This window comes from Hesperophylax consimilis, chromosome 18, assembly GCF_061612785.1.
Source record: "Hesperophylax consimilis isolate HC1 chromosome 18, BYU_Hcon_1.0, whole genome shotgun sequence".
In the NCBI taxonomy this organism is placed as follows: Eukaryota; Metazoa; Arthropoda; class Insecta; order Trichoptera; family Limnephilidae; genus Hesperophylax; species Hesperophylax consimilis.
The window spans coordinates 14618937-14628079 of NC_142853.1; positions in this window are offsets into that span (position 1 = coordinate 14618937).

Sequence of the window (9143 nt, forward strand, 5' to 3'; positions counted from 1 at the left end):
AAACAATATAAGTACGCGGAGAAAAAGTAATATTGCAAATTCATTAAACATCTCTTCAATATTTTAGTAATTCGGTTAAAACAGAATTGCAGGCTGTTATCTGATAAGCTTTTAGTAAAATCGTAATATATATGAACACCTGTTCATGTATCTGCATTTTTCTTGATAATATATACAATGACAAAATGCAAAAATATTAGAATTTGTATGAAGATAATATCTTGATAATACATTCGTATTTTACTAAAAGTGTATCAGTGTGTAAATTGTAACCTATCAATTCATTCGTTAATTTTTCTCCGTGTGCAGTCATATTATATCAGTACGATATATTATGTACAAATAATATATATCGTACTGATGATTATATATGGCAACATAAAAGTATATAAATATGATTTGAATTAAATAATGAATATTATTTCGCTTTATGTTGATGTTGACAATACTTGAGTATTTTTACTTTTGTTTTTTGTGAAAAATCACCCAAGGGCGCTTTACAAATATTATTTGCTAGACATCAACTTATTATTTAATAATAATAATAATAATAATAATATCTTTATTTATTTACAAACAAATCATATCAAAATGAACGATGCCGGGGTAACCTTGGCTCCACTGGCCTCAGGATTTTTAGACTAATATACAAGCATACCTTAGATCAGAAAAAATATTAATTTAATTAGTTGTAACGTTATATTTTTTCTGAATACTGTTTGACGAAAGTGAAATAGAGGGAGATCTACTTTCTACATCTATCGTGTGAAAATTGAGAAGTCTCATCACCTACCCGCTTAATATTTTTTCCGACTCTGCCGACTTTTAAAACCTTTTAAAATATTATCTCTTACGTTTTTTAAATAAACATTTCTCCTTGTGTTTGCAGAAAAACCTTACTCTACGAATTGGGAAATTTTCTAGGAGCTCTTTTGAGAATAGTAGCATTCGTCTTCGTGGCATAAATATGTGACGCCTCTCTATTATAAATCCCAGAATTTACCTAGAACTTCACCCGTGGTCGTACGTCTTCTAATCGTAGTCTGATATTGAAACTCAAGTATTTGATTCACTTGTCTTCCCGGGGGCATTCCCTCATTATTATTCTTCCACCCACTTGAGAGCCGTACTATATTCTATTATTTTTTTACGTTAACTCCTTAGACGAGGCCCTGAAGAAAATAATTTCAGTGTGGGAGGAGAATAAGGAGGGAACATGGGACTTGAAGAAAGCCACATTGTAGAAGGTAGGAAACACAGATGCAAATCGTTCTACAACCAAACTGTTGAACTCAGGAACGAGTCATATAAACAACCAGTAGAACAGGGATAGCATTCCCACCTATGCTCTATAGATAGCAATCTGTCTGTTATGGTGGGAGAATCTATCAAACGGACCGCCCGTTTCTGTAGCTTCTTGTACTTTCATAGCAATTAGTTGACAGATTTGTGCTTTATGCTGGCTGTTTTAAGTAGAATTTAAGTATTTTTCTGAACTTGTTTGGTGTAGACTGGCTGCTTTTTGCAAAACTACGATTAAATAAAATGTATTAAAAAGTAAATAGCTGATTTCGCGATGCGTCATAATTTAAATGCGCATTTATATCTAACTTAAGTAATTATCATAGATAGATATGATGAGCACAATGACTGTGTTTTTCTTTTTCTTTTTGTGGACTGGCAGATTTCTGCATACTTACGTTCAGTTAGCTTTCTAATAGTTGAATTACGTAGGCAAGTAATGCATTTATTAATTTTGCATCTAAATCTCACAAAGATATTTTAAAACGATGAGCATATTTTTTTCCGGCACTGTATCCACAAAAACGTACGAGCATATTGTACTTCCTAGCAAAGGGGCGATAGAAGAAAATTTAATTAAAAACATAATCTCCGTAAATGAGGGTAATCACGATGAAATCTCTTTGCAGTGGTAGTATGTGTGTTAAAAAGATGTGCCTGATATAATCTTAAATTTTAAATTAAGAATTTTTCAACAAAACTTTAATTTTACAAAAGAAAAGACTTAAAAATGTATGTTAAGACTTAATAGCATTCGTATCGAACGATGCGATTCATTATTAACGACAAACTTTGACGGGGCGGTGCTTTATATAAATAAGGATGTAACTTTTTAAACACGTAGGTTGCATCCGAAAATTCACGATATTTTAATTGAAATCAATTCCAACTCAAATCGTCCATGTTCCCACATTTGTATCCTTTCTGCCCGAATTCAATGTGAATATATCACTCCAATCTGACTATGTGTGAAGCCCAAACTGGTAGGGAGAGGGAGAAGACGTAAACTGAAGAAGTCTCTGATTGCCTATGTTAGTATTCATATCGTCACTAAATACGGCTAAAGGCATTAGCAAGGTTTGATTGGGAATGTTTTTTTATCGGGTCGATACTGAGTATATCTGATTAGTTTCTTAGAACAGGCAATTCCTAGTTAAAATCACCTGTACTACAAGTTAACCTCGACGTATCGTACTATTATTTTATATCCATATCTACATTACTGGGCTTAATTCGGTAACTTATAATTTTCTCTATAAAATGTTTAATAATAAATAAATTCAGGAAAGTGCAGCAGATCTAATATTAATTATTTTGTAACAATATAAATAATAATTTTAAAATGCGCACATTGGGTTTTGAACCTGAGATCTCTGGATTCAGAGCCTAAGGTCTTAACTTTTCGGCCACAGAGGTATTTTTAAATATAGTAGGTGTAATAACCACGATAATAAATTTGTAACTAATTAATGAGTATGCACATAATGACCTCTTATTGATTGCACTAATAACACATTACTACGCGGATAATAGTACAATTCTTTTTCTCAATGATCGTTTTTTTGTTTGGCAAGTCCCCAAGAGACAGAGACACTCAATGGCTCGTACAGCTTTGAAGTGGAAAATTGATGGTTAGTTCGAGAGAGTTTCCTCTTGGGTAAAAATAACCTCGTCTAATGTAATGTTTCAAAGAACATGTCCAAAGCAATTTTTCAATAAACCATCCATTGATATATTGCGTAACCTTAAGTGAGATGTTTGAAGAACTCGAAGTTTTTGCGTTCGTCGTCGGATTTCAAACGGATAAAACTATGTTCACAAAGTATTATGTAAAAAAATACATATATAAACATGCTAAGTATACGAGAAATACTTCAATCATATTATTATTTGTAACACCTTAATTTATATTTTTATGTTTCGTAGTTATTGTCCTCATAGCGCCCTTTGTGGCAGCTAGACGCGTCATGCCGTCTCCAACCGCTTTGTGTTTTTTTAGTATTTTCAAGGGAAACGAGGCAACATCCCTTTGAAGTTATTTAAAAAATCAGTGAATCAACATTTTAAATTAACTTACCAATTAGTAATCAGAACTTAATAGTAATGTGACTAGAGTGCAGTGTTTCAAAAATGAATAATCGAAAATTGTGCTAAAAACATTCTAAATTCGCTGAAGTTGAAGTTGAACTTGGGACGAGAATCGGTAACTGTTGTACGCCAGATGTTTTCAATGTTATTCTTGGAAACAGTGAAAGCCCTAACAAGTGCCCAAGGTGATTTATTATTCCGTCCGCCGCCTTTTATTTCGGAACAATGCACCACTAACATAATCACCAGAAACAAGTGTACAAGGAGATGGACTTTCCGAGCGTCACAAGGTTTGTTATCTATGTGAGGATACTGTGTCAGCGCTTAATTAGCAGCAGACACATACCTGGACGGATGACGAACCTCGTGCTGGCACTGTTGGTGGCGCGGTGCACTCTTTCGCTGCAGTAGCTGGTCCAGTTTCCTCACCACCTGGGATTCTTGCTGCAGAGTCTCCATCCTCTACCTTCGTCGAATGTCACAGCGGTGCTTCCAAGGTCTGGAATCCATGAGAGGACATTGTGTCAGCGCTCTATTAGCAGCAGACACATACCTGGAAGGATGACGAACCTCGTGCTGGCACTGTTGGTGGACGCGGTGGACTCTCTCGCTGCAGCAGCCGGTCCAGTTTCCTCACCACCTAGGATTCTTGCAGCAGACTCTCCATCTCCGTGTCACCTGTTTCTGTACTTTATTTTATTTAACTTAATTTCAATTTGTAATATTTATATAATTTTTTTTTGTAATATCTGCATTAACTGTACAGCGCCCCTGAGGTGATATTTCGCAAAAGCGGCGCTATAAAAATCATCCAATAAATAAATAAATAAATAAATAATGCATACGATGAGTCTTATTTAAAACAAGAGTTATTTAATTTATGTAAAATAAAGATAAAACAATAAAGATACTTCTTTAAATAATTTGTTTTGAAAAGTGTTCATAAATAATATCTATATTTATTAAAAAACCATTGATTCAAAATGACGGCTTCTTTATCCCCAGAGTACGTAGCGTTTCAAGTAAATATTCATAAAGTGGGCGGCATATCGTTATAAATATTGATGAGATAGCTCGACTCAGCTTTTACACAAAAGCCTAAGGGTTGAAGAAAAATGATCCGCCTCAATTATAATAATATTTTGTGTTTCCAAACCTGTTACAGTATTTATTCTTTAAAAACTATTGGTAATGGTAGTTTGCCCGATTAACATATTCTTACCAGGTTAAAAGGACGAAAAATATGTGCTCGATATTTTTTGAAAGGACCCTCTGTATTTCAAAATTGCAATATTTTGAACATATTTGGAAAAATACTACCCTTCCCCACAGACTGGTATTCCTTTGGTAGAAAAATCAAAAAACTTCATGGGGAGGCCGGATACTAAAGAAGGTCAAATTTATTACAAAATAAGTATTTTTTACTGTTCCTCTTTGCGTACAAACAATTTTCCTTCATTTTTAAACATCCGGGCTCGAATATCAATAAGGTTTTCAAGAAAAGTTTTTTGTCTGTGGTTTCAAGTTTCTACTTAACTATAATATATTACAATAAACCAAAATGGATGACCGTTTTCGATATGTATTACTGGAGAAAAAGTTTCGGTGTACTATGTACAGCTAAGCGGACATATCTGTCAGTTGGTGTCCGGATAAATCATAAAAATGATAATTCATCACATCTTTAAAAAGTTATATAAAGTCATGGAAAGTGATGTAACAAAAACTTTATTAACTGGGTTAAGTAAGTTAGGTTAGGTTAGGTTAGGTTTAAATTATTTTTTTCATCGTTTTTAATGACTTTATATCACTTTTTAAAAAGTGTGTTAAATTGTCAATGTGTCGAGTTATCATCGAACCCTTTTGGTTACGATTGAGGTCCAGTTTACCAATAATTCAGTAATTTTTCTATATTACATAGTATGTTTATACTTTTGACACAGTTAAAGAATAATTTTACTCACATCGCAGTTTTTTTGAAAAACTTAATCTATGAACACATTTTTTATTAATAATAAGCTGAAATCCCCGGTCCTCGACTTTGTCAGGTCATTACAAAAACATATTTAGAACAGACTCGGTGTAGGCAGTTCCGTTTTTTTCGACTCGTTCGTTTGTAAATCGACCCCTTTGTGCATCGGGAATTTGGAAAATGGTCATACTGTAACGCCATTTGTAACCTTTACTAGGGAAAAACGTACAGAAAAATAGCTATCATAAAGAAAATGGAAAATCAGAGAGAAAACAGGTCATCATTTTAAAATTATTGTTTTATTTTTCCGGTAGGAAATTAATACTTTATTATCTCATTCTGATGGCGTTATTCAATTTTTCAGTTCATTCAGTACCTTTGATATTTTATTATATTACCCACGCGTTGCACAGACATAGTAGTATTTGCATTCCCTTACCATGTAGCATTTGAAGTTAAATTATTCATTACAAAGCATGAGAATACGTAAAAATAAAAAAAAATACAAATTATAAAAACCTTAATAAAATCAGTCTCAATCACAGCTCCAGCTGCTCAAAATACTTTAAACACAATTTTTTTTAAATGAATTGGTTTTCCATTTTTCATTTTATCTACTTTGTAAAAAGTTCGTCAGTTTTTCATGGTAACGGATTCAATTAGTACATGAATGAATTGTGAATCAGATTCATTATCTGATTGACGTCGAGTGCTGCCTCCCGTCAAATTTGACAATGAAAGCGCGTGAAACTGATGTTCTTTCTCGTAATTATTCTACTTGTCAATCTTCAAATACCTTCATTTGGCCAAATTTAACTTAAAAATCTATTAAAAATAAGTTTCTTCATTATAGGAGGAACATTCAAGAAAATTAAAAAATATCTGAAGACAATAATAATTGGTATAGTAATAGATCGATGCGAGGTTACTTTAAACTTATAAAAATAGTGAATGGCCGATGCAACAATGAACCCATTGACAATATGACATATAACAGAGTTCTCCAAGACTCTTCTTGGCTTTTCATGGCTCGTCTCGACTCGTCTTGCATCTTCTCCACCTTTCTAGCTTCTTCTTTCCTCAAATTTCAAATTTTAGTTTTAGAATCGCTAATATACTAATAATCTTGAATAATTAAATATTACAATTTGAGGTTTTAGTCATTAAGTTATTCCAAAAATAAAATATTCACCCTATACTTTCAGAAAAGTGAATAGATGTCGCACATTAAAATTAAAATAAGAAATTTATCTAAGACACTGTCTAGACATTTAGTTCGAGTTGAATCTTGCGATCATACATAAAGATAGCAGCCAATAAAAATGTGCGGTGAGAAAAATGAAGAATATGTTGGTAGTTCGTATTCGAAGTATGATACAGTTAAATATGACCGAAGGAGAAAGGGTCCCACTAGCTCAGTTGGTAGAGCTGTGCCCCGGCAAGGAAAGGGTCCTGGGTTCGAGTCCTAGATGCGACCGTATCTTTTTCTGTTTTAAATTTTCGTTTAGGAATCGCTAAAATTGTCTTCAATTATTAAATATTACAATTTGAGGTTTTACTCATTAAGCGATTCCAAAAATAAAACAGTGTAAATTAATTCTTTGGATGGGACAGACCAAAGATATTAGAAGAACAATATGTGCTATGAGCAGTTCTTACTGTGTGGAATTGTTTTGCCGAGTGTCGCCGGTTTTGTTCACCAATACTACTGCACACCTTCGCTTACGCTAAGGTATCCGCACTAATACATAGAGCAGATTTCTGTGCGTACACGTCCCGATACCATTCAAAGTACCCTAATTAGGTAGTACTCCGCCTACGGTCCGACGGCCAACATAGCATATCTCGTTCTTCTAATATCTTTGGGACAGACTGACTTGTGATATAATGAAGACCGTGGATAATTTGTAAGTGTAAATGGAGATCTCGGACGGGACGGACGCATGTTTGATATAATGGAGACCGCGGAATATTATTTAAGTGTAAATGGAGATTTCGGACGGAACGGACGCATGTTTGATATAATGAAGACCGCAGAATTTTATTTAAGTGTAAAAATTGATTATTTTATAAGCAATTATTATTAGCCTGAAACACTCATCCACATTGAAAAATCTCCTGATAAAAGATACATGACGCCAACGGGACCTGAACCCGTGTCCTTTCGACTATTCCTTCGACATGTATCTTTTATCAGGAGATTTTTCAATGTGCATGAGTGTTTCAGGCTAATAATAATTGCTTATAAAATAATTGTTACCCTTTGTGCTATGCATAAAAAATCTTGTCTTAAACATTAATTTACCAAAAAAATAATAAGTAAAAATTGATATCTCGGAAGGGACTGATTAATGTGTGACGCCCGAGGAAGACCTGAGGCACAACTAAGTGAATCAGATACTTGAGTCTGGCCACGCCAAGAGTCATAATAATAGAAGAGTATGTATTAGACGACGTATGAATGCGAATGAGGCAAGAAGTGTGTGTCAAAACCGAGTTGTTTGGCGGTCCGTCCTTTCTGCCTACCCCTGCGGAGAAACGGCGTGTGACGGTTAGTTAGTTAGTTAGTCGAATATAATTTTGTGGATTCAGTATTCTTTGAAGCAGCCTAAAGCTGGCATACTCGCTGTCCCCAACTTAAGGGGGTGATTTTAATAAAAATTTTATGATGCTATTGATAAGATCATATTTTCATAGTAGTTTTTATTACTGTGACAGCTGTTCCGGCCTTCAAGGCCATTTTCAAACTTTGGTTAGTCCACGTTGAGATGACTCACTTATATGATTCTATTTCAAGTTAATTTTTATGATGTCAAAAAGGATTTATTACCGGTGAAACCGATTTATTGAGAAGGTATTGGTGATAATAGATTTTCTATTCTGTGGAGTATTTTGAAATCTGTTTTAAAAACATTTATTTTATTTTATTTTATTTATTAAGTAAATAGAAACAATTTTATACAAATTTAAGGTAGTCCCACAAAGCTGTCAGATGGCAAATTGTCTGTAGGTTCTACCAATTAAAAATTCTACTAAAAACAAGTTATCTGTACATATACATCAAAAAAATTCAAGGATGCATGAATTTTCATATATTATCCACAGCTTTACCATTTTAGGGCATAGTCTCTCATTTTTTTCAAATTTAGAATAATAATAAATAAGATTTATATTGATTTTATTGAAAATCACTGGAATTACATATTCAAGAATACGGCTTCCATATTTATTTAATATTCGAGAAGTTTTTAGACCCTTTCCTTCTTTAAATCTTGTGGTATGTTTGTGTACAAGTGGGTGTTTTTATGAGCTTTCCCCTATGTTATCCATAATAATAGTGAACCAAAGGAGACCTTTTATTGTAAGTAGGCTCTCTGATTCATATAGTACTTTTAAGTTGTGTCTCTGATTGTAAATATTAGATGTGACAATTTGTTTTACTATGGCAGTTTGTAAATTTTGAATATATTTAATGTAAATAGTGCTTGCGTGTCCCCAAGTTCGAATTTCGTATCTTAGGATGGATTTGACCGTAGAAAAATATAAGAGTTTAAGAGTACAATGAGGTAAAATAAATTTTAAATTGTAAAAGTTACAAGCTAAGGATCTGAGCTGGTTACAAATTTTTGCCACTTGTTTATCCCACTTAAAACTAGTATCAACAATTATTCCCAGATAAGTTTATTCATTTGTGAAATCTATTTTTTCACAGTCGCAAATATTAACAATTTCTCTATATATACAGTCGAAACTATGAGCGGTTATTTTAGGTATATTCCAC